This window comes from Labrus mixtus, chromosome 12, assembly GCF_963584025.1.
Source record: "Labrus mixtus chromosome 12, fLabMix1.1, whole genome shotgun sequence".
Classification (NCBI taxonomy): domain Eukaryota; kingdom Metazoa; phylum Chordata; class Actinopteri; order Labriformes; family Labridae; genus Labrus; species Labrus mixtus.
Genome location: NC_083623.1, coordinates 18,606,831 through 18,633,719, shown reverse-complemented (window position 1 = coordinate 18,633,719; position 26,889 = coordinate 18,606,831). Strand labels below are relative to the sequence as shown.

Sequence of the window (26,889 nt, the reverse complement as noted above, 5' to 3'; positions counted from 1 at the left end):
CCTGTATATGTACTTCATCCATGTGAAGAGACTGCAGTGTGATCGTGAGAAAAGTGACTTTGCTCTAACACTTCTCCTCAAACGTCCACATCTTTTACGTCTGCACTCCCTGGAAATTGCAGACAATTAAATTGTTTTATGTCTTATAAACACTCTAATATAAAAATAAAGCTGTTTATGTAAGTAATCCTCATTGATGACAATGTAATTTATTATTATATTTATATGTATATATGTATATATATATATACTGCATATATATGTATATGTTATTTGCACTCAAGCTCTACCTCCTCTGAAGAGAAAAAGAAGAAAAGGAAGAAGTATAAAAAGAAAAACAAGAATAGAAGGAAAAAATCAAGCAAAAAGGCGAAGAGGTCAAAGGGCAAAGGAGAGCGAGGTACCGATGTATTTTTTTTGGCTCGCACTGAAATTGCGCGACATTCGTACATGTCTATTGACAGAGGAATATATCTGTCTTTGGGTGTGTTCGAATTGTCCCTCCTATCTCCTTTCACTATCCACTTTACCTTAACCCCGGAAGCATTTAAGTGGCGGCCATGATAAGAGCCATTCGAATTCTCTAAAAGTTAAGGAAAGGTGGGTCAATGCTTCCTTTATAACCTCCTTTAGCATAGGATACACTGGACCATCCTTTACGAAAGGAGATGAGATATGCCGCCCCACAATTCCTTGCGGCCGCAACATTTAAAGCGAGTTGCGCATCCGACCGTTCACGAACAATAACGATCGTAAAGTGACACAGATCAAGGGATAAAAAGATAAGAGACATTTTTATCAAGATGATGTTTTATTCAACATATTTAATTCACTTAAGAATGCTGTGCAGTTGTACATTTGTATGCTTAAAACATTATGTCTATCTTACATAAATGTAACAGTTAATTTCATACAATCATACTTATTTTGATGTTGATTTCTGAGTGGACAGGAAGGTGATGGTTTCACTTTTGTTACTCGTAGCCTGGTAGCCTTTATTGCTTTTATTTCAATCCCAACCTTGTGGTGATTAGGATTATTTCACCGGCAAGAAGGCACAGGGGAAAGTTTTTTAGATGCGTTTTTTGTAGTCCATTTTCGGAACATTGTAGTTTCAACACGGCAGACTCACGTCATTAACCTCCGCCGGCCCGTCGCATTTAATGACGTGGCCTAGTGGAAATGTGGTTGGATTGTCAGAGCAATGAGATCGCCTTTCCCTAAGTCCTTTATGAATTCTCCTAACATCTTTCCTTGACCTCATGACATTTTCACAGGGTTAAGGTAAAGTGGATAGTGAAAGGAGATAGGAGGGACAATTCGAACGCACCCTAAGTGTCTCTCTCCTTTAAAATTCAGACCGTCGGGGGTAGGGTGTCCCCTGAAGAATTACCTTCTTGCACATGCTTCCTCAGTTCTTTAAAATAACATCACATAGCATGGCTTGAAGCAACTAAAGCAGACAATATGGTGAGACCTGATTTTTATTTTCACCCAAACATGCACTGAATAACATAGCTACCAAAAGTGCAAATACACCTACAGTAGCTTGTTTTAGGCCTTTAGAAGCCAAATAGAAATGTAAATTTCAAAAAGCTAACTTTTAGGTTCCTCTCTGACAACATTGGATTTATTTAAAAAATACATTGAACGTGATCAAACAAAATTATAGATTAAGGATTTGGGGGGGGGATATATCCAAATGTAATATATGGTCATTTGTACCCAGTTTCCAAAATATGGGATCTGACTGTAGACAGCTCCTTCTCTCTGTGCTGTATACTGTTTAGTACCTACTATTCAGTAGGCGCGCACAGTAGGCCGATATTTGTTCCTACTTCGTTTGATTCATTCAGTTTGGAAGTGGCGCCATTAGCCCGCCTTATGTTATCGACACTCCAACTCAGGTGTGAGTTGCACGATGGCTCAGTAAATAATACAAAACTTCACATTGCAGGAAAACAATCTAACATCTTAACATTTGAAAGGCTCGTACCAGAACCGGCCGAATCCATCCTCGTTTGTTTTATTTTGGAGCCGCACGTGAAATGATGTTTTGCGTTTAGTTTTGCACAGCATTGTGGGAGTTTAAATACAATTCATTTCCTGAAAGGAAGCATCCGAACCATACTGCACAAAACCAGTCTACTGACTCCCCCTTCTGAAAAGTCTGCACTCCATACTGAACTGTGGCTTTTAGGAAAGGGCCCAAATCTACATTCTCTCTACCTGCAAAACATAATAAATTATCTGATGACTCATCAGCGTTTACTTGTTTTGACCAATAAAAAAAGATCCAATCAAATTCATCCCAAACGTCATGTCAAATAGAGACAAACCACACACCTACAGTGGAGTCTACACCCACACTTTGTTGCTATTGGTTAAAGCTGCCATTCCATCCCTTCAAAGTGTACCAAATTTGAACTTTGGGCCATTACCCTGCAACTAATATACACCACAACAATCTTTAGGGAGCAATAACCTTTTTTCAAATGTATGTTTTACAGTTGTAATTTGTTTTTGTTTTTTCAGTGTCAACCATTGCAGATGTTGCGAGGCGATATCGGCGTGTCCTCAAACTCATCAAAGGAGGCCTCAAGCTGACAAAAGCTTTTAAGAAGGCACATGCATCTAGAAATGCTGTCAAGGACACAGCAGCAATTGCTGAGATATACATGGTAGACAAAAGTGTACTTGAGCAGTTAAGGAACAAAAAAAGGACTGAATGAGGGCAACAAGATAGCTGTTTTTTTTTGTTATTAGCATCAGAGTTATATTATTTTTGTGGTTGCCTTAGATAAAGATAAGATCCATGTTGTGACTTGTCCCTCTGTTGGTGTAGTTTGTTTTAGTTTATAGTTCTCCCTGCACTGTATCTAAAGATTTGTAAAATACCTATGCGCTGCTAGTGCATTTTGTTATTTATTTTTTTGCCAGGTGTTGTGTGCCTGTAGTGGTGGTTGTGGTCCAGCTTTGTGTTCCTTTAACTTGAATTATATTTATAATTATTATATAATTTATATTTTTCATAGCTGCTACAATTGCTTTCTTGTTTTCTTATTCAGTATACTGAAATGTTGCCGTCATTTTGTGTGCCTACTGAGTACGTTTTGTAGTTCAAATAAATGAGCTTTCCTTTTCTGATATGCAGCTGTGCAAACTTGTCTCTGTTTTGCTCTGTTGATAGTTTATAGAGTTTGTACTGTTCCCAACTGTTTTCACTTTAATTGGATAGTCCTAACACAGGTCTACAAATGCTTAGTTACTAATGTCTACTAATAGTCTGTTGATAGACACTTTTTTGTAAAATGTTGTAACAACTTGAATGCACCTTTATAGTCTACTAATAGTTAGTTGAATGTATGTTACTTGTCTGTTGAAAATGTGATGTTGAATATCTACTGATAGCTTGTTGAGTGTCAACAGATGGACTATCAAAATAAAGTGTTACCTTGGCTTTTGCTGACTGTGGTGTGGCTGCTACAGTTTGACTGTCAGCAGACTGTTCAGGATGCAGTCTCTTGAGATGGTTCAAATGATTTGTTGGGCTGCCATCCAATGTGTGAACCTTATTTGTGCAAACTTTGCAAATAACCCTTGTAAGTGCCTTGCCTGCTTGGAAAAATCCAAACGTCTCACATATGCCCAAGATAGAGTTCTTTTAGGTGACTAATTCTTACGTTCAGTTTTCATTTTTCATTTTTTTGTTGTGAATCAAAAGGGTAGGGGAATAAACAAACACTACCTTTGATGGGCAGCTGTGGCTCAGATTAGAGCTGTTCGTCTTGAAACCAGAAGGTGTGGGGTTCAATCCCCAGCTCCTTGCAGCCACATGTCCAATGTGTCCTTGGCCATGATGGACACTTTACATAGCAGCCTCTACCATCAGTGTGTGAATGGGTAGGTGTGTATGCAGTCTATAAGTGCTTTGAGTAGTCAGAAGACTAGAAAAGTGCTATACCAGCTCAAGTCCATTTACCATACAGTTTGCTGGTTGGTTTATCTGTGTATCTGAAGGTCTAGTGTGAAACGGATGATATACTATTACAAATAGAGTGATGTGGAGAAATAAGACCGCATTGGATGTGTTGGTGTATGAGCCAAACATCTGGAAACAGATAGAATGTACACTAAGGCCCGATCTTAAGAACTCTCTGCCTGGGAAAATCATCAACACAATATTTTCGTTCGCAATCTAATATCATCCTATCACACCAAAAAGGCAGGCAGTGGATCATAGTTTGAGTTTTGGCTCTGCTTTAATAATGCCCTAATAAAACAGATGCAGTAGCCTTCAGAAACTTGGCAATCATCACAGGCGGCCGTCTATGTATATTCGTCCTCTCTGCCTGATGTCCTCACTCTTTGTCATCTTCCATCAAAGCGGTTTGGGGTCACAAAGAGTCTGATGGACGGATGCAGCTCTCTCTCTCTTTGGTCTCAGTGTCTCTGCACCAGACGAAAAAGCTGACAGGCCTGTATTGATCCTCACTGTTTAGGGACTCTCTTTTTTATAAACGCAGCGGCTGAGGTGAGGGCACAGTCTAATCTAGCTAGACATGTACAGCAGCATGTGTGTCTGAGAACGATACACCTGCACATATGACTGTTTCAGTGTACCTTTGATATCACCTTTCTTCCTATGCATGCTCATGTTTGCATTTGTGTGTACAGTTAGGTGTCGGGAAAACAAAATGCTTTGACAGCTTCAATCAATGGAGCTTGAAACAAAATCAGACGTTGTGACCTTTTGGTCATTGATTTCAAACATGTCGGCTTGACAATGGATTGCAGCAGAGCCCGCACTGTTGCTAACACAACATGGTATCCAGAGCATGTTAGGTGTGACGGCCTCACTGACTCAATCACATAAATGAAAGAAAGCATGACTCCAATTTAGTTTACTCCTCACTCTTTGCTTCAACCACACAGAAAAATGTGGGTAGTTTTCCTCACAGAGGCAAGATAAACAAATTGTGATTGAAAATAGTTTTGAAGGTTAAAACTTCCAAAGTGTAGTAAGTGTGTGGGTTGACAGTGATATGACTGTACATCACCTCTGGAGTTTTTTTTCTTTTTTTTTTTCTGCAGAGCTTTTAAATCTCCATCAATTAAATCCCTTTGTCAGCATCACTCTGGTGTCAGGAAGCTCGGTAAAGAACAGACTCTAAGTAAAATCTGAAATCACTTAATTGTTGTCAAGGTTGATAGCAAGGTTCTTTAGAAAATGAAGAAAATGACAGCGACGAGCTGCTGTGAAATGTATTGAAAATGAGATGATTAAAGTTCAGGAAGGCTCACACTGGGGGGGCTGGATGAAGGAGTCGGAACAGAGACAGGGCAGGAAAAGTGGGAGGGCGGGAGAGAGAGACTAATTGAGAGGGGAGGCTAAGAGCTTTTGAATTAGTTTCAAATCGAGGAGGAAACTACAAATTCTATCAAAGTGAAAGTCCATCAATCAACGGAAAATGTCTCAAGCAGACAGGCTCACCATGTTTTTTTAGATAACTCATTATGAAAAAGTCAGAACGTTAGTGGAGGGGAAATGATTTCCGCACAGCATGAGTAATATTGTCATCCAGCTTGTTGTGCGTTTCATCCAGGCCCATTGTATGATAAACAAAGTTTTTACCAAAGAAATCTTACAAATCACGAATACCTGACAATGGATATTCATGTTATTTTCATTCCTGACATTTTAACTTCAATTGAATTCCGCATTCTACGGTCTCCACTAATACTAAACAGCAGCAGCTGCCTTTTATCTTCCTCTGAAGAGCAGAGAGGTAAACAATCTTCACACTCGGTTTTGATTTCATTTATTCAAAACTGCTGTATGTGCTGTCACCGTCACAGACTCACTGTGTCTCGTTGGCATTCACAGTGAAAATGTCACAAAATTGAAGATATTAGAAGAATTTTTCTAGAGAAGATCAAACGGATTTATCAGAAATAACTAATTTCCCAACCATAACTTCCATTTAGTATCCATACGTCTTTGTGTGAAACCTGATGGCTTTTTTTCTAGACGAGTCAAGTGTCTCTTCTTAATCTGACGTTCAGATCAGTGGGAGCCGGAGGTCTATTGCACACATTCGTTCCCTGTAGTAAGTGGTAAAGTACTACAAACCTGTCAGCTCTTTCTGCCTTGTTCACCCACTCAAAAATGTCATTTTGGGTAAAGACAGCCTTAAGTGGTTGTTATTTTTGAAGTAGGGTTGTATGAGGTATTTGTCAATATAAGTATATTAACCAAAGTGATGCCGGTCAGCTCTGCCTTTTTAAGGAGAGACCGAATGGAGTGCCGATATGAAAGCTAGGCTATAGGACTATGCAGAGTCATTTGCTCCACATGCTTCACATTTTGCAAATTTCAAGAGAAACTACAGATACAAAACTTCAGGGTATATGAGCCATATTGAATAAATTCTCAATGCTTTACCGTCAGCAAGCCACTTTGTTTTAGCACTTCATCGGCACACCACATACAGTGCGTGTTCTTCAGCCTGCTGTTTGGGTCTGCGGACTTCAAAAGAGACAACAAACTAAAAATGTTTTTGAAGCAAACAGTACACAGAGGAAACTCTGCGGATGGAGACTAAACATGTCTGAGAGAGAGGAGGGAGCTTCCTTGGAAACTGGAAGACAGAAGATCTCAAGTTAGCCAAGTGGCTTGATAGTGGAAAAGTATACCTCTGTTTTTGCAGAGTATGTTTACCCTGCTGTTTTAGCTATATATTTTTTTTAAGTTTGGAAAATTTGGTGGTGCAAACCTGGTCTGCATAGCCGTATCGCCATGTTTCTCTGTATGTAGTCAAGCCGGTCTCTACTAAGAGGTCATGCTGATTGTTCCCAATATACTTAGTACAGACAAGTAGGCTACCTCATGCAACTCCACTTTAAAAGTACAAGTAAAAAGTAAAAACTATCCCTTTAATAAAAGAGCCACCCTATAAGTATTAAACATGCCAATATTAAAACTGCTGCTCCCCTTTGCTTCTTCTGACTGGATTTTCTCTCTGGACAAACTCATTTTGAGTCTTGGAGAAAAGAGCGTGTGTTATTATTCTATTGAATGAATTCATAGCTTTTCTAATTAGATGCAAACGCTGGATTTAAATTGTTCTGATAGTTTACAAACCAATCATTCTATTCCCTCTTCTCTGATTCAATTTCCACTGGCACGCATTAGTTTATAATCATAGTTTCCACGCAAACATCATTAATCTGTTTGTGGACAAACAGATCTGCTGTCTGGCATCATCAACAGTGGACCTTGAAGGAGCATTGTGAGGATGGAGCTGTGATTTTCTTCAGTATGTACACTTTAGAGGTATTGAGAAGCTGTGATTTTATGTTTACCAGGAGCAGGGTCTGGATGTCTCTGCACCCTGTGAAGAGTCACCAATCGGATACCTGATTTATCAAAATGATCATGTTACACCCCTGAATATGGAGAGAAATAATCACGAGAGTTGTGTTTCCTCATCAAGAGCGTTTAGTGTAATGAATTACATGTTTACAGAAATATAACAATGTAGAAAAGTACACATTTACAACATCTTTCACATTTCAGAATGAAATCTTTTACAAATAATAACAAACAGTATTTTCCTGCAATAAATCTTTTCCTCACGCATTTTTTTAAGCATCAAATATATAAGTCTTAAACTCATATTTAGCTAATAAAAGTGCATGAGTCCAACTACATAAGACAATGAAACAACCTAAACACATCCTCACTCCTGTGAAACAGAAGACTACACACAGAACACGCTGCGGCGCAGCTACGGGTTGTGCTGTGGCTCCGAGCACGGGCTCGTATGCTAGCAAACTTACTGTTCTGAAACTTAACTTTAAACTTACTCAAACATCGAAATTACTTAGTCATGAAACTCTTTACTTGTTAGTGAGTTATTTCGGACATGTTAGCTGTGTTTATGACCATAAACATACCTGAATAAGGAGAGAAATAATCACGAGAGTGATTCAGTTGTGTTTCCTCATCAAGAGCGTTTAGTGTAATGAGGAAAACACCGCGATTTCTCCTGGTATGTGGGCGGAGACAAAAGCAATCGCTCCCAGATAATCTAACTCAGACAAGTCAGTAGATCACAGATACACATCAACAAATCTTATTTTTAACAATAAAGAATGAACTAAATCATGTCTATTAGACATTCTTTTAGCATCTTTAACCTTTTCTTTTAACATAAAACTGATATTTATACTTTTTAATCACTCTCTATATAACTTCTTGTGACTATGCAATGTTTTTTATCCACAATCAATTATTTAACCCTGTAACAGATCATGAACTCTGTGTTTTATTCTTAACTGTAAGTGCATTCCTTTTTAACGTGTCACAATCAAACCTTCATAAAAACATTACTGAGAGCTGCTTTTTGATCAGAGGAAATTAAGTTGGCACAGACAGAGAGGACATGTCAAAAAACAGGTTCAGGTTAGTGTTATTTTTGTCCGTGTTATCAATCTCTTTGTGACAGGGTGCTCAACATGTTTCATCACATCCGTATCCTCTCCTGGCTCCTCCTGTGTCTGTCTGTTCTGTCTTCTCTGTCGGGGTTTGGATCCCAGCTTGACCATGAATCATCTACAGTTGATCAACCCGATGGATGGACCTAATAAACAGTCATTGGATATAAGATTATGATCTTTCTGCCCTGTTAAAGACAAGATGTGACTCCCTTCTTGCACAGAGAGCACTGTATGGCTGGTCTCTGAAAGCAAACTGATGTTTAGGATGTCACCACACAACTGGCGTAGAGCAGATTCATCGTTGATGTCGCTCTTCTTTTTCTATCTCTTGTTTGACATCTTGGGGAATCAAGAGCTTATTCTTTTTTTTTCTGCAGCAGTTCTCTAAGTAAAAAGAACATGGGTCAAAACCTCAACTTCTCCTCTTTGTTGAAGCAGAGATCCTTGTTCCTGCTTCAGTGTTGCTGCCCTCTGAGAAGGCTTGTGTGAAATGGGATTGTTTACCCGTTGGCTCTGAGTGGCAGAGATGTAATATGGGATAGTGGCGACCGCATGTTCCGCATGCTGCTGACAGCTTATAAAAGACACTGACGGATCACTCATCATCCTAATCTCTTCAGGCTTGAAATGCTCTGAGCAAAATGTCATGGCAACATAAAAGAGAACACAGCTGGACAACAAACCCAAACACACAAGGCAGTGGCCAGCCACATTTCACTCCACAACATGTGGAATGTGTCAGAATTCCCTGATTGTTGAACCTAAGGAAGTTTGAAGTAGCTGTCATCACTTGTCATTGCTACCACCACTGCATCTCAGCCCCCACTTCATCATCAGGAGTGAGAGGTCTGCGTTAAAGAGGAAAGAGATTTTTAACAAAACTGAGCAGATCAGCTCTGAAGCCCTTCAAAGACCCACACTTTGTGCCCATATTCCTACTTCAAGTGAGCCCCATGCTGAGTCAGCTGATTGTTGGTCATGTGACTTTCCTCTGATGGAGAAAATAGTACTCTATTAATTTGTCCCTTGCCGTCCATGTACCCCCACCCACCTTTTTTTTGTCCTAATAACATCCTTAATACTAAATAAAGAGCGCTGACATTTAAAAAAATGTCTGCATGTGGAGGTTGACATTCAGAGAGCATATGAAAGGTGATGGTGAACGCAGGCCTATAAAGCATCAGTCATGTCATGGTGAATATCAGATAGCAGTGAGAAGGAGCTTTAAAGACGCAAAGGAAAACAGTACATCTCTCTGCCGCTCGTCCGACACTTCTCTCACCTTAGTGTCACGCTTGCTATTCAGGTCTGTTGGAGCTCTCAGCTCTCATCTGAGGTGTTTTTATGTTTGGCTGGTGTCCTCTCATATTTGAATAAATGAATTCTGCCGACAAAAAGAGGAGTTCTGGACGATCGCCCTCAGAAGCTGCCTGAGGCTGAATCCTGGTAAAAGTAAGACGTTTACTCCTTTTGTTATTTGAACAAGGTGCATGAACAAAAGAGCTTCACCTGCTTTGATTACAAGCAGACATTGAAAGCTTTCCCTTTGAAATGTATTTACTTGGCTCGACAACAAGTGAGGCTTAAGAGAGCCTGCGTGAAAATACCTGGAAACAAAATCATCAGCCAATCGACCTTGTGCTCCTCTCCTTCCCTGAGCTTATACCTGGGAAGAAATTAAGCACCATTGGTTATGTTTCACAACAGATCAACTGATTACAAAATTTGCAACTTTAGGGTACTCTAAACTGCAGAATAAAATAAGTTGCTTTACTCCGTGTAGGTCTGGGGATGCTAATGTCGGTCGGTCGGTCGGTCGGTCCTGGGTAGTAAGGGGCCTGTGGGCACACTTGTAATTACAGTGTAAACCTTTGTGGAGTCTTAATTGGTTCAGATCTGACAGAACTATAAAGCAGATTGTATACCTCGCCTACCCCTATTTTAAGAAACTGTTGTAAAAGATGAAAGGTACTCTGCAGCCAAATGGCAACTTCTTTTTAATGTCTGGAGTTAATCTGAGCAGAGCTGATGAATCTGTTGCCTGTGCTTTTAAAATTGTTTCTGCTCTCCAACAATTACAGCTCATTGGCTCCTCCTATATAGTGCGATTATGTGGACAAGGGCGTTACATGACATAAAATGCAGCCCTGCTTTACTACCATGAGCTTTGTCTGTTCTATTTATCAAGTCAACTTGAGCGTTGGCCAGAAGCCTGACTTTTCTCCCCTTTGGTTCTGACTGACCTAAAGCTGTTTCTTTGTTTCGCAGTGCCCAGAGAAAAACAACAGAAAGCTCAATGGAGGGCCATCTCCGTTTAACTGCCTGTCTGCTCTGTAAGTTTTATAATATATATTTGTATTCATTAAAAAAAAGTTTAGAATAGCTTTACTTATGAGATATGCTTTAGTTACTATAATTAGATCGTTTCTCCCATTTGTAAGTCTTGCATACATCGAGTCAAAGATGGATCTAAAGGCAGATGGAGACAAACTCTAAAGGTGATCTGCTGATATCTAATTGTTCTTATCACACATGTGGGCTGCCAAATGTAATTAAAACTCTCAATACATGCAAAGTAATTACCTCTCAGGAGCATCATCTCCTGCCCTAACATCATATCTCATAAGCAGTAATGGGGGGGTGCAAGTAATACGAAGAGGTGTGAGTTTATGGTTAAGCAGAAGGAATACAAATGTGTGGACAAAATGTAAAACAGTTAATTACTGAGTTTTGTAGCTTCAGTTGGAATTCAGATTAATAAATCTGTCAAAAAAGCATCCACATCCTATTTCCCACAATTCCCAGCTCTGCTATTTGGTCTTCTGGTTCTTTCTCTGCCACAACATCCCAGTTGTTGGCTTCTAGAATGATTGAAATTAATTTGAAAATTCCCAACACTGCACTTGGATATTGTTTTCGAGTTATATTGCTATATTATTATTATATAATATTAATATACATTTAATGTATTATTATTTAGTGCTAAATGGCTGTTGGACACACACAGTCACACATTTGGCCATTTTCCTCCATGTCAGCACAGAAAAGAACTCTACAGTGGTCTCTGGGTTTCTTTAGGCTGCTGCTGTGACAGGGGGAAGATGTTTAGTTCCCCAAACACTCACCACGTATCAGGCAGGGTCACGGCCTGCTGGAGACCTCTGTCTCTCACTGTCCAGACCAGAGCCAACGGAGGCCAACATGGCTGCTGACACGCTCCTCTGGGAGGTGTTACCATGACATAAGGAAGTCTCCACAGCTCACATGTCCAAATACATTTCAACCTCCCCGAGAAGGGATCCTACTGCTTCTTAGTTCCACTGAATGCCCTAAAGCATGTTTGCAGTGCTGTCGCTCACAGCTGTTTTACTTTCTATTGAGAGAAAAGAAGACAGAAAAAGCTTGGACTGAGGTTGATTCTGGAGGGCAAAACTGCAACCTCCCTCCTCTCATGGGATATTAGGCTGGCTTTCCAGCACTTCCATTTCCACTGAAGCCTGTGCGATCCCCCTTCTCCTTTCTCGAACGTGTGTGATCTGTGGTGAGTCAATAGCATATATACCCACCAGGCACTTGTTTAGTGTATTTCAATTGTTTGTCTGTTGTGCTGTTGGGGGTCAGTGTTAACTGTTGGTGTCTAGAAGGATCTATTTTGTTCAGATTTTCAATTTCCAGAGCACAATCTGTCAAATATGACAAGCACCAGTAATGGCTGACATTTTTTACAGTGGTATTGTCTTGATGCAGATGGTATCTATGAATATAACTGGTTTTAAAACAGCTGTGTTGCTTTAAGAATGAGGCAGGTGTGTACATTTTTACCATTGTTAATGGTAAGTGAACTAACTGTGTTTGTATTGTCCTGTTCTACTCTTTTGACCACTCAAACAGTGACTTAAACTCATGTCACATTCACTGAATCATTCCCACTTTCCTCCACTGATGGCAGAAGATGTTATGTAAAGAGGCCATCAGTATTAACTTATCTCATCCATATGGACGCCACACGCCAGCTATGTCACTGGTAGCAATTTGGGGTTCAGTGTATCGTCCAAGGGCTCACATGCAGGAAATGGGATCACACTGAATCAATAAACTGAATCATTGAATATTCTATAAACATTCCAGTCATGAAGGAGAGATAAGACTATACAATAAGTGAATAATGTTGGAGAGAAAATTAGATTTTTTTTTACGCCTGTAAGAGCTAATGGTCCATTTCAGACCACTCTTGGTCGGAGCATTTGGCAGAGCTGCAGGAAATAAATGTTTTTTTTTTCTTTCTGTTTATAAAAACATGAAAAGCCGTCGAAGGCAATAATACAGGATGATGTGATGGATGGGTTTGTCTTACATTGCCTCTCAATCTTCCACTTCCTTGCAATTCTTCGTGTTTCTTTTCTTGGAGGAAAGCCATTATTTCCATCACCCTTTCTATATAATTCTCTGTATCTGTCTGTGCCTGGCTGAAAGGAAGAAAAAAAACAATCATTTCGAGTTTAATTTAATTTCTTCAACTGTCGAATGACCTTGTGAAATGGTTCTACAGTTTCACTCAATATAGGAATAACCTAACCTTAGTGCTGGACTGACTGCTGTTATTACAAACATAATGGTGATTAAAATGGTGCATATGCATCTCCCACAAAGATAGAAAGCTAATTCGGTGCTGATTTTTTTTTCTCGGATGCTTTTAAATTGAACATTCATGTCAGCGGATCAACAACGCCGGGCCGCCTAAATTCCTACTCAATCTGTTCAGAAATTTAAAACTATCAACCTATCACGACACAAACTACACAGTTTTAGTATTTCTTATTGAAGACGTCTACATTATTGAATTGATTTAATACATGATGATACTTTTAAGAATAATCCGTTTCATCATCTGTGTTATCGTGGTAAAACCAGCCATGTTGAACAGACTTCTCAGGATAATAGAACCAAACATGAAACACAGGTTTCTTAAGATGACGTGCCCTCATCGTTCCATTACTGTGGAGATGATCTGCTGAAATTAAAATAATTTGATGTGAAACAAACAGTTAAACATGAGAGGAGAGAGCCTGTAGGAAGGCTCAGATTATAAAGGTAAATGTGTTGTTTTAAATACTTTTTAACACATTATAATTTTTTTAATGTTTCTTAATATTCTTTAAACATAAATGGAGCATTTTTTACTTTATTTAATATTTTAATTGAGTGTTGTATTTGTTCAGTGACAATAGCTTTCTTACAATGTACTGTGTCTTGCTGCTCTTCCTGCTCTTTCTGTTCGTAGCATTCTTAAAGATCCTTGTGAAAACATTGCCTTTGGTGGACACGCCCCTCAGCTGCCTGTCAGTGCTCATTGGTCTAACCAACAAATTTAACCAGCCCACCTTTACAGGTACCTCATTTGCTGATGTGTATATACATTATGTGGATGTAGCCTATATGACTGGTTATCTTTATGTATTTTTTTACCTTTTTGAATTTTTTCAGCCTTTCTTACAATTCCGTACCTACCTTATTTAAATGATGTTTGCAATGTGTGTCTTGATGACCCTGATGAAGGCCACAAGCCGAAAGGCATTAGTCTAATTAGTAAATAAAGTTGATTTTTTTTTTTTACCTCTTCAAGCCTTTCACTCCCCATGCTCCATGTTAGTTGGTGAAGTTATGCTTCTGCTCTGAACAACAGAGGTTACCGGTACGTTTAGAATAAGTTACCATGGTGATCTTGTCATGTTAAAAGAGAGCCATCTTTGTGACATGACAACTCAGACTTTGGGCTCAACAGACCAGTTTTACTCTCGAGTCTCTCCTCATGGTACTCCCCTCTGGTCTCCAAATCTGTGTTATTATGTGATTGAATTGATGTAATAAATCACACAGGCGAGGGCTGGTCCAAATAAAACATGAAGACAGAGCACAGGTTTATGTGGATATGGATGTTATAGATGACTTTGCAGAACCTTGAGGCTCCACCTGTACGACCCGACAGCCGATGGTAACCAGCGGTGACAGATGTCAGTGTTTGCTGTTTCTGAGAAAATATTTGATGTCAAGTCTGGTGCATCATGATTTTACTTTTCTCTTTTACTTACACTGATTCGGACACTCAGAGGTTTGAGATTAGATAAATATCTGTCCTAGCTTTGCTTTGCATGCATATGTGCACTCTTGTGTCTGCATGTGGAATTGGGCAGAAGGTGTAAATGGATATCTGCTGCTTCGATCACTAAAGAAAGGTTTGGGAACCTCTGGAGTAAACCATTTGAGTTTTCTCGTCTGATCTCGACAGGTGGAGCCGGACAAAAATAGCTGACAACCTGTCACCCCCCTCTCCACCCATCTTCACTCGCTCACTCCGTCACTCTGTTTGCTACTTTGCCTTGGGATGTTTCCTATCACTGTTTTATTTATTTTGTCCCAGAGCACTTACAAACTGTCAGATAACTTTCAGTACAGATTGATCATGTAAGTGACAGTGAATATGTCTACTGTTGAGATGTTTTAATTAAAGAGAAGACTGGGCCTTAATAAGATCTCCAAAGGTTAATTCATTTATCCATCAATTGAAATTGTTCACAACATATTTTTGATAAAGATTTGCTTTTTTCATCTATTTGCAATTAAAATCTTGGGGTTTTGAGCTTTTTGGTTGAAAAAAGTATCTCATTGAAGAATAAGACTGGCACTAAAAAAGTAATTTTAATTTAAAAAAAAGTCCCTTTTATCTCTTTTTTATGTATCAGGTGTGTCTTCTGGGGACAAAAAGAGTCCAGGACTGATGCTGGCTTCAAGGCTGAGGTGGGGTCAGACTCTCATTAGCCAGCTCACACCTTGGGACACAGATGAGCTGCCTGACAAGCAGCATCGAGACAGCCAGCCCAGCGGTAATGAATCTTACACACACACCATTTACATACGGAGAGTTCATTTGCGAAAACAGATAAAAGCCATTCTGAAAAACAGTGCCTTGAGACTTTTGATTGGCACTTTAAATAGAGCTGTTATGTGATCCAAAACCTGTTCTGGTGCAAAAACCCAATACCATCTAGAGGGAACTCAGTTAAAGCCACACAACTTCAGTCTTAGTGACATTACCAGAAATTAACAATAAAATATATCTATATATTTTTTTTATTATTTTAAACGGAGTTAACTGCTTTTGCAAATAAACTCTTCATCCACACATGTACTGCCCCAACAGACACATTCACATATTCACCTATTCCTCCTGATTTGAGTTTACAGTGATGCAAGATTTACATCTTCACTACGCCTGCACACATGTACATGCTACAGCCCAGGCAGCTCTGGCCGTCCAGACAATCCAATGCTAATGAGACGTCTTCCCTGACTTGGGCTACAAAAACGATATGCCTTCCTCCAAAACATACATACTGTAAATACATACTAATGCATAGTTAACATCCAAAAACAGCATGTTTAAATTCATTAACTTTACTATGAACAGAACTATAGAAATAACTGTTTGACATTGAAAAAGTTAGAATCAAATCCACCTTCACAAGTCTTCTAGTCCCTGACTCACTCTGCTCTCTTCAAGTTGTCCTTGAAGTGATCTTGTCCTTAAATGAAGCTGATGCAGTCTTAATTCAACCCATGCCGAAAAACTAAAGTCCTTACAATAACCTCCACCGTCTAATTCAGATGTCGACCTTATTCTATTAATGCCCCTTTAAAACGAGCCTCTGCAGTGCACACTGAGGAGGTCAGCCAATGTTTTCTTTTACTCTAATTGTAATGAACTCACCCAGAATGGCTCTGCTCTAAAGCATTTAACTTCCTCCCATGGCTCCTCTGGCCAATTCCTCCTCCTGCTATTCAACAACGTGTCTCATTTAAGAATTACACTGACACAGAGATCGTTCCAGTCAAAACTTCAGCTGAACAAATCCAGATTTCAGACAACTCAGTTGCTACTCTGTTTACAAAACATCATGTTCAAGACAAAGGTTCAGCTCCTATCACTGCCTGCATAGCTTGTCTCGTTAATATAATCTGAATAACTTACATAAAGATTGCTTCAAGAATACATTATTTATATGTCTTATTAATTACCCATGAGGATTTTTTTCTTTTAAAACTGATTCAAAGATGGTAGGATGTAGTTGTGATGGTAGGACACAGAGCGCTCCGTTTTTTGTTTGGGGTGTTTTTGCGTTTTGCAATCTTGCCCCTCCTGCTGTGTGACCAAAGTCTCCTGCTGTGCATTTAAGGTTTCATCTGAATAGACTATGATGCTCCAGATTTTGCAATATTGTGTGCAAGGCTCCACTTCCTGTCCCCCTCCACACACATACACACAAACACCTACAAACACACACACACATGCAAACACACACTGCAGCTCAGAGTGCAGTGCGAGGAGAGTGAGATGTCACAGACTGAGCATGCTGTCACATATGAAGCCCAGAATCGCAGCATAGTGTTGAAAATTGATTTGCGTGTGTATGTGTGTTATTCCAAACTGTGACTGGCGTCTGCAGTGTAGCCAGCTCCTCTCCACACTTCACTGAGCTGTGTTTCCAGAAATTTCTCTGCCAACTGTGCCCACATTAATCAACACTTTCAACAGAGACTTCACTGTTTGGCTGTTCCAGAAAGTTTGTCTTTGAAAAATAACTTTTGTTTAAACCAACGTTTCCTTATTCAAATATAATTATTTTGTTTGGTGCCAGACTTTAGACGTAAGCCTACTTTGAAACAAAAAATGAAAGCTGAGATTTTAAAAGGGAGTTTGGTACTTTTGAAAATCTTAATTCCGACATCCAAGATGGTAATAACATCCTTTGAATTATATATTTCTTTCTTTAGTTAACATTTTCAGGAAAGGCCTTTGAATGTAGGTTAATGTTTGCTCGTTCCTTATTAGCTGAAAAAAAAAGAACAAGGATTTCTTTCTGATATTTGCATTGCCTATCATTTCATTATCACAGCATTAAAACCAAACCTTTGAAGAAATAATCTCACACGTTTGATTTAATTTCATTTTAATAAGATGCAATGCCACAAAAGACTGGAATTGTGTTGTTGAAGATGATCTCAATCACGAGTGAATCATGAACAGAACTGGCCTCTCCTCAGGAGTCTTTTATAACCCTCCTCTTGTCTTGATCATTATATCAGAAGAGCTTGTTTCATAAATGGAGCTCCATTTTCTCTTCTTTAGCATTTTGCGTGCTGTGATCAAACTTTTGGGCCCTTTGGCAGACTGGTGGGCTATTTTTGGAACTTGGACCCTGGCAGGGGGAGCTAGAGATGAGGGAGTAGGAGCGGATGAGTAGAGGAAGGAGGCAGCGCTCAGGCCCGTAATGGCTCTGTCTTCACCAGCACTCACCTCAGGGTTGAGAAAGGATTGGCTCAAAGTGTCTGGGTAAATAGACTCCTGCACAGATAATCGTGTCGACTGCAGCGTGTAATGTTTCACATTTGGAAAAGCATTTTTACAACTTGGAGAAAAATAAATCTCTTATTCTTATTCAAATGTAATCGGGAGCAGATCTGTAAGTTGCGATAATTTATTTTTGTTTAAACGCAGTTAAGAGCATTAGTCTGATAGTTGTGGTGCGAGGAGCTGGAATCTGTCTTGTCATGCAGTTTTCTGTCATTATTTTAAAATCTAATAGTATCAGTCTGCCATTGTTTCTGGCTTTGCATACGGATTAGGAGATACCAGTCTACTGTGAAGAAATACATATACTTCAATTTCTTCATTTGGTGTTAAAATGTTAATAGAGAGTTGATGGATCTTTTGTTTTGCTCTTTTTTCAGTTTTTTTCCCTCAATGGTTCTGACCTGGGATGTAACAGTAGCAGCTGTGATACAGTCCTGCCTTCTCCCCCACACCTACGTCCTTGCCCAGCGACCCTTCTTCAGCCACAGCGTGACAGCACAGTTGGAGTAATCTCATCAATCCAAACAGCGATTCACCTGCAGCACCCTCTCATGACCGCCCGCTTCCAGTGGATGCTACAGTCCACCCAGCAGCTTCCCTCTATGAGTCTGAGCTTCTCAGTCAGTCTCTGTACCCCCTCTGCTCAGCCCGCAGTTGCCCTCACTGCCCGAGCCAACCAGGTGTTTCATCCAAACCTGAACAATGGCCACTTAACCTCTCACCATGGCCTCATACAGCCCCCTACTCTATTTCTGACCAATGGACAGGCAGCAGCAGGAGGCCAGGCTGTGCCCTCAGCTGCAGACATTCAGGACAGTCCTAACGGCATGAAAATGCTGCAGACAGTCAGGATGGGGAAATACAAGTTCAGTGACCCAAGACATCCTAAACGTAAGTACAGACAGCCTCAACTGTAACACTCTTCACAGGCACATTTTTAGGATCACTTAGTTTCAGAAACGTTACTTGTCACAACTCCTTTTATAGGCTGAATCAAAGCAGATCTGTTCAGAGGAGAACCTGAGCTCTGAAGAGAATCCAAACCGGGGAGCTGTTAGGTATTGAATCAATGCACTATAATCCTTGTGATCCTATCCTTGTGATCTCCCCTTATCTGGGGCCGTGAAAAGTATAGTCCCCTCCCCTGCCCTCTCTGACTACAAGAGCAGTTTCAGATGCCAGCAGTCATACAGTAAATAAGAATGCAAACACTCAAGAAAGAGGCTATTGAAATACAGCCAGAACCAATTTACTGCAGAGCTGCTGCAAGGTCACAGAGAACAGAAGTGCAGCTACCTCTCTGATACTAGATTCTTTAACAGAATATGTTGGTCTGACCTCAAACAACTTTACAACGGCAGTGTCTGTAGTTGTGCTCCGAAATTGGTTAAAGTTATAGCATTTTATCTTTTCACCGCTCATAGTCGCAAAAGGCCTGCAAAACACAAGCCAGCGAGAGCTTTTAATCTCTGCCCTCACTTTTCCCTCTCAGTCAATTGACGCCTTGTTGACCCACTCTGTTCGTGAAGGTGCTTCAGAGCTGTGACTCGTGTCTGAATCTGTGATTCATAAATTGGTGTTTGGTTTATTTTGGGAGTTTAGGATTCAGGGAACCAGAAACAGATGTTTGCATATCCTTTATCAATTTTCACATTTAATGAATCTTTTAGTTTAGGTTTGGCGTGTTTTCTTTTTTTAGGACTCATTTTGATCACTAAAATGTGCAAAATAATATGTATAAATTGCAGAAAATTAACAATGTAAATGTCAAACTGTATTGAGCTAACAGGCCTAAGAAGCTAGAGCTGAATTGAAATAACATTATTTATACAGAAGCGTGTCACAATGATGGAAAACACACTCGGACTGTTGATATTCAACAATGAAAACACACGTCAATCATTGAGTTCATCAACTAATAAGGCAACCCAACACTCTCGTCCCTAGAGACAAATATCATCACAACTATGACTCCAAGCAGCACTGAGTCAGAGTGGCTCTGAAGTATCATCTGTTATGAACACAACATGAAGTGAGAGTGTGTTGTAAGGGTGGTTTTACACTAGGGACCCAGGCCCGGATCTGACGCTGTTAACACAAACTTACCGTACTCAGGTGCAGCACGGAACCATTTCGTCCTCTGAGGTGCACATTACACGTGGAAGTAGTAAGAGGGTAAAGTATGTTGATGTATCAGAAATAAAGAAAACAACAAAAACATACAAAGTAAGAATGACTCAGCCTGTGAGTGGTTGCCATGGTTTCTTCTTCTTCTTTCTGCTTCTTGGCAGATTTGCAAACCAACTATGTGCATACTGCCACCTGCTGCGATCAGACTGTGTTCATATGCAAGTGTACATGGGCACGTAAAGATGTTACTAATGTGAACGCAGACCAGCGGAGGAGAGGGAAACCATATTTAGGATTTCAAGCGAGGGGTACGGTGTGTTAACAGTTGGTGGCAATGTGACAAAAATCCAATGTAGGCATGTGGATGTGTTCAGAACGGGACTCTAATCAAGTATGTGAGTGTATTTAAGGCAGCTTTGACCCTCTATGTTTGCATTACAGTAACTTCCTGTTTTACGGCAGGTCATCAAAGTTTAATGGGTGCTCACAGCCATGCCATTTGAGTTTTGACAAAGAGACAAAATATATCATTAAGTTCTCTTTCAGTTCTACAGTAAATGTGAAGTGGATTAGATTAACCCCCAAGCTGGACTCAATCCAAGTGTGACACCTGATGGCTAAAGATTTTTTGTATTTTATGATTTATTCTCTACCAAAGGTTCAACCTTTTGGGTTTACGATATGGGTCCAAGAGGCTTTTTTTGTGGATCAGTGTGTGATCCAATGCCTTACAAAATGAATAGTTCTCAGTTGAGAGTACTGTAGGCGTTGAATTTATTAAATTGTGTAGGGGGAGCTACTAAACCGTTTAATCATAACCATTGACAAGACTCATATCAAACTTCCACATTTTCCACTGAGTTTTCAATAAAGGAGAACTGCTTTTGGTCACAAGTTCACCGACTGTCCAACTGTAGCAGCACAGAGGTAAAATATGGGCGGTAAGCTCTAATGACCTGCGTTCTGCCTCACTTCTGTTACAATTATCCCAGATCTGTTGTTTGCTCTGCTAAGACAATATACTAAATGTATATTTATTTTTTCAAGAAAAAAGCGGCAATAAGGGTTTAGCATTCAGTGTTTTTGCATCACTCTAATAGTTGGAGTGAGGAGAAGAGGCTTGGCAAATGTGATCAATGTGCAGAGATTTTCTGTTACACACACATCTGGCATAAAACTGTGAAGCAAATAAAGTCAAAGCATCTACACAGACACACAACAAGCACACACACAGGGTTTACTTTGTATGGAAGAAGGGTTTATTGGCACACACACAAACCTTACGAAATTCACTTATTGACTCTGGGTAAAACTGGCCAGGACTTCTGTGATGAACGCCAAAAGCCGAGAATAAATTAGGTGCCCAATCTCTCACCGTGCCACTGACTGACGTGTAATAATTTGATTGAATGGCTGTTAAATTATCATACTGAAATACATCCAAAACATCCTCACATTCAGGCTGCAACTTGGAGACAAACATTTTGAATTCTACAGCCCATAATTAGCATATAGAAAGTTTGAACCTGTAGAGAAAATGCTAGCAGACACTGATATGCAGTTTTGTGGCATTTTGACAACAAAGGTCTGGATCTTGGAGGAGCTGACGGAGCTCTTTCTACTTAAGCCAGCTGCACAATGTACCGCTGGGTGTCTCTGTGTGTGTGCAGATGAGTGTGTGCAGCTGAAGTCCTGCCCAGCTCTTCGGCTGTGACTGCATGAATGTTTTGTCAGATGTCATCCTTGCAGCTGAAAAACCAAACATCACAGTGACAGAAATCAGACTCTGTGTTTGATTTGGCTTTGCATTCAAAGGGAGCAATTTGTCTTCACTCTGCATCAGTGGGCACATCAACAACTGTGTGCTCGTCTGCGTGGCGTGGGTGTGTGTCCGTGTTGGTATTTGTATGCATTTCTGTTTACAGTACATAGTGTGTGTATGTGTGTTTATACGTATGTCTATTGACATGCCATATGTTTGTGTGCGTGATGAGGATTGATTCACACAGAGCAGAGTGATGTCAGTTGTAACCCCTTATGACCTCCAGAGATATTTCAGTCACCTGCTTGTGATCTAACCGCTTCCTCCATACACAGCAGGGCTGCCAAGATCTCAAATGATTTCTCCACATCTGAAGCTTGAGCTAAAGCAATCTCAGCTGTCTGCACATTTTCTGAAATGTGGGGAGGACGTGACTGGGGTTGTTGTTTGAAGAAGACAAAATACAAACAAATAACGACGAGGGGCCGAACTGAAGACAGGGTGAGCAAGAGGAAGAGGTGCTGAGAGCATAGTCGGTGTATTGAGCAAATCATTAAAATGGATGTGTGTCTTGAAGAATATCAACCAGGGGAAGCTCGGCAGGGACAGACTGGGTCAGTGCAAACATGATCGATATTTGCCTGTTTTGTTGACTCTTTATCACGCCTCATACCATGTAATATATAAACCGTCTGTCTATGACCTGAACGATTTTTATTGTCGATTCAATGCCGTGGATGAGAAGACAAAATGTGAGGAAATATGTAAACACCTCCTTTGAGAGACTTCAATACCATGATGTCGCGGTCTTTTAAAATTGAAAGCAAACAAGGCCACTGGCCCACAAGGCCTGAAAGCCTGTCTGCTTAAAGTCTGTGCTCCTCACTTGAAAGGTGTCTTTGCAAGGCTATTTCAATTCCTTCTAGATTCTCAAACTCTGCCAAAAGCATGGACGTTCTGAATAATTAGTCATGTGCCAAGAGACTTTCTGTCCTGCTGTCCACAGAGACAGATGTGCTCACAGTGAGCACTGGCTGCCCCCAAGCCTTTCCTCTGTGTTTTTTCTCTATTTACTAATTCATTTAAGATCAATGGCAAAAGGTCACGCAGATGATATGGCCCTTGTTGGCCTGTTAAAAAGAAGCCACAGATTCACTCCGCAACAAGGCCCTGGAGACATGGTGTTGCACTAGCCGGCTAGATATTAATAGCTGGCTTCAATTAACCTCCAGTTTCACTTTACGGCCAACTTGTTGAAACTGTGGAAACTCAAAATACCTTGGCACAGTTCTGGACTGCCAGCCAAGCTTTTCTGAAAACACAGAGTATATTTTCAAGAAATGAGAATAAGAATTGTATCTCCTTAGAAAAGTCAGTGTCCTTGGTGTGAGTCAGCAAATTTTAGAATTTGTGCACAAATCTATTGTTGAATGTGTCTTAACGTTTCATCTTCCTGCCTGGTACAGTCACTTGAACTGTAAACTATCTAAGATTGTGTCGACGGCAGGCAAAATAGTGGGCAAACCACAAAAACGTCTGTCTCAACCATTTACTGATAGGACAAGGAAGAGGTCGAGGAGTATCCTAGCAGATAACTCCCATCCTCTCTTCTGCTAGTTTGAGCCTCTGAGCTCATGGAGGCGCTATAGAGTTCCTCTTGCAACTAAAAATTTATTTAATAAGTCATTTTTCCCAAGTGCAATAAACATCCTTAATCCCACGACTGCACAATACACAAAAGCAAATCTTTCACCAACAATACAATACTGAGTTGAATGTTTTTGTACTTAATAATTTAAATATCCAAAATGCTGACAGGGATCAGCATCTGCAGACTAAGCAGGAGTTCATTAATTAAAATCACTGCCGTCTTGTGCTGGGCGACTATCTTGAAGCTATCCACATCAGGATTAGCTGAAGCAGGTCTTGGGTTATTATGATTCTGAAACTGGCTTAGCTTTTAAATGAAAAATGCTTGACTCTTTCGGTGTTTATGTCTCTTGAACTCTAGGTAGCTTTATCAGAAGGTAAAATGGAATCCACAGGAGCTGACGATTTTGCAAATTATTGATGAGGTTGAAATTGATTCTAATCACTGTGGACTCACTGTGTGTGGATAATTCTCTTTAATGAATGCAGTCTCAGTGATATGCTCATGTTGTGGGTAACCATGGCCCATGAGTCCATAAGGCAGCTGTATAAAATATAATATCGGCTTAAACATCTCATTCAGGTATATTCTAGAGCGCACAGATGTTGCTGAACATTCTCCTCACAAAATCTTATTGAGAAGAGAGTTCAATTTTTGGGAACTAAAGAGAAGAAGGGAGTGGTGGAGATTTTTTTTTGTGTGGTCAGCATTGATGTCGAAGTGTAGGAAGGAGAGTGATTTCTAATTTAAAAGGCAAGGAGCCCCTCCAGGATCCCCATACATTATACACCCCCAACCCACACACACACACACACACACACAAACACACACACACACACACACACACACACACACACACACACACACACACACACACACAATGACCAGAAATTTCAAGATCAAGCTCATTAGCAGGACTGTGAGCCTGACAGCCTCGGCTCCTTCCTGTATAATCACAGACGTGATGCAGTCAAGGATCAGCCATGGGGCTTCATGCCACACTAGAGGGGGCACGGCCTCCACGCCTCCCTCCCTCCTCTATAGTCTACTCAACCTGTACTCTCCTTCCTCCCTCCTCCCCCACCACTGTCATTGCCTGTCTGTTTCTTTACTCCCTCTCCCATGCTGAACATCCTCTCCATACCCCCCACCATGCCAACATCCACCTTTTACCTTTTATAAGAGCTGATTCTCTTATCAGCTTCTGTTATTTCCACCTGTTCCATGCTTCTCTAAAACACTGTTATCTCTTTCTGTACAAAAGTGTCCCACTGAGTCTGAGGAAATGTGTCCTCAAACAGGTCGTTTTGAGATTTTCCCTTTGTGACATCACAAATGGCAGTAACCCCTCCCCTAGGTGGATGACACTCCCACAGCTAGGTGTTAGTTATTCCCTTGGAGTCTGACTTTCCACCGTAAACAATAGGGCATGGTGCAAGGGGGCGTGGACGGACACAGCTCATTTGGATTTAAAGCTACAGACACAGAAACAGCCTGTTCTGAGCAGGGCTGAAGTAGAGGGGTTTATAGGCATGATCAAATACAGCATCAGAGTGGATTTAAGACACTTCACAGACATGCTTTGAGGAGCTCTCAGACTTATTTAAACGTGTTGAAAAGGAGGATAACATGTGACCTTTAAACTTTTAAAGACATGCAAGTCATCAAATAAATACTAAGATAAGATTAACTTTTTTGATCCCTTATTGGGGGAAACTTGTTTGTTACAACAGCTCAAAAAGAGGAATTGAATCAGCAAACAATAGAAAAAACATTAAAAAAAACACATTTGAAGTAATTAAATATAAGAAGAAATATATTAGTAAGACAATTATACATATACACTATGTACACTTTTACTTGTTGAAAGACAAAGAATAGTAATTATTAAAGACACATACTGTGTAGCATACTAATGATGATTAACATTATCATTCTGTGAACATTATAATACTGTGACAGAACTCTCTCTGTCTACATCTCAATATTCTTCAGTTGTAGCAGAGAAACAGGCTTAACATGTTCAGATTATTCTTCTCTATACTAAGATGAATAAGAATGGCTTGAATTGGTATGTAGGAGTCTTTGTAGTGCACTTTTTAAGATTCATAGACTTAAAGTCCTCCCCAGTGATAAAATATAACATGATGATGATTACAGAATGTTGTGTAATGTAGAGTCTGCAGCTTTGAAGGGTTTTCATCAAATGAGGCTTATAGTGCAAGACAAAGAAAACAACAGTATTGTGTTATGATGTTAAACTTGTATGGAAACCTTAGAAGGACACATGCAGACTGATTTGTAGCATGCCGGACTCCGTCTGAAATTGTGGTGCGGTCCAGTCATCTAACAGATTGTTTTTGATACCTGTAGAGTAGAGAAAGAGACAAAGAAAGGGATAGGGAAAGAAGGAGAGCAGGAGACCTTAAAAAAAGAGAAATGCGATGAAACTCAAAGATTACTCGCCTGACTCCACCTGAGGCCCCAGGAGATCATCTCAGGTGTGCAGTCTGCTGAGAAGACTCCCACAAACAAGCTCACCCCACCACTAACCTTTCTGCTTGGGCTGCTGTGACTTTCACAAAGTTACCCAGTAAACACACATTGTCTTCAGGGGGAGATGTGACATTTATCTCAGGCTGCTCTGGTGACATTTCAATTTTTTTGTTGTTGTTGTTTTTTCTGTGTGTTTTGGAGTGTGTAGTTGTCCTGCTTTTGAGGGTCAAATTGGAGGAAATGTAGCCCATAGAGGCGAGTATCCTTCACGTCTAAAGCTGGTACAAAACGTACACAAACTCATAAACACTTTGGAGGTGGGGAGCAGATCTCCTTTCTCTCGCATATATTCCTGTTTCTTACTTGGCTCGACAACATCTGGATTATTGCTGTATGTCTCTGAAATCTGACCTTGCAGTTGTGTCTATAAAATAGTAACTTAGCTGTTTTAATGACACAAGGAGAAATGGATGTTTCATGCCCACTCAGTTCTAATCAAATCTCCTCCAAGCATACAGTATTTTATCTACACATACCAGCCACTACTCATACACACAACATTTTAATCAGGAATACTCCTAATTACTGAACTGAACTCCTGAGCTGAGTTTGACAATGGTGTACTGTTTAATGCTCCAGCTGAATGTTTGCGGATGTATGATGAGGCCCAGTCCACTTTTACAATAAATGTTGCAAACTAAGACAAAAAGTGAAATCCCGTTTGGCACTCCGACAAAATAATTGATCCACAAATTCAAGGCATAAGCTTGGGCTGTAATATGGAGTGTTTTTTTAAAGGATGCAGAACTCTTTTCCTCAAGCATATTATCTGTATTCCCCAAAGCAATTTTAATTTTGTGTACGAATTTCTTGTCTTCTTGGAATAAATAATAATAATAATTAATAATTTATACTTTATTGATCCCACGAGGGGAAATT

General features: G+C 40.1%; 1 pseudogene; it reads left to right on the top strand.

Moving 5' to 3' along the window:
• LOC132985398 (kelch-like protein 29) overlaps positions 1–26,889 on the top strand; it is a 105,945-nt pseudogene that overhangs the window by 5,348 nt on the left and 73,708 nt on the right.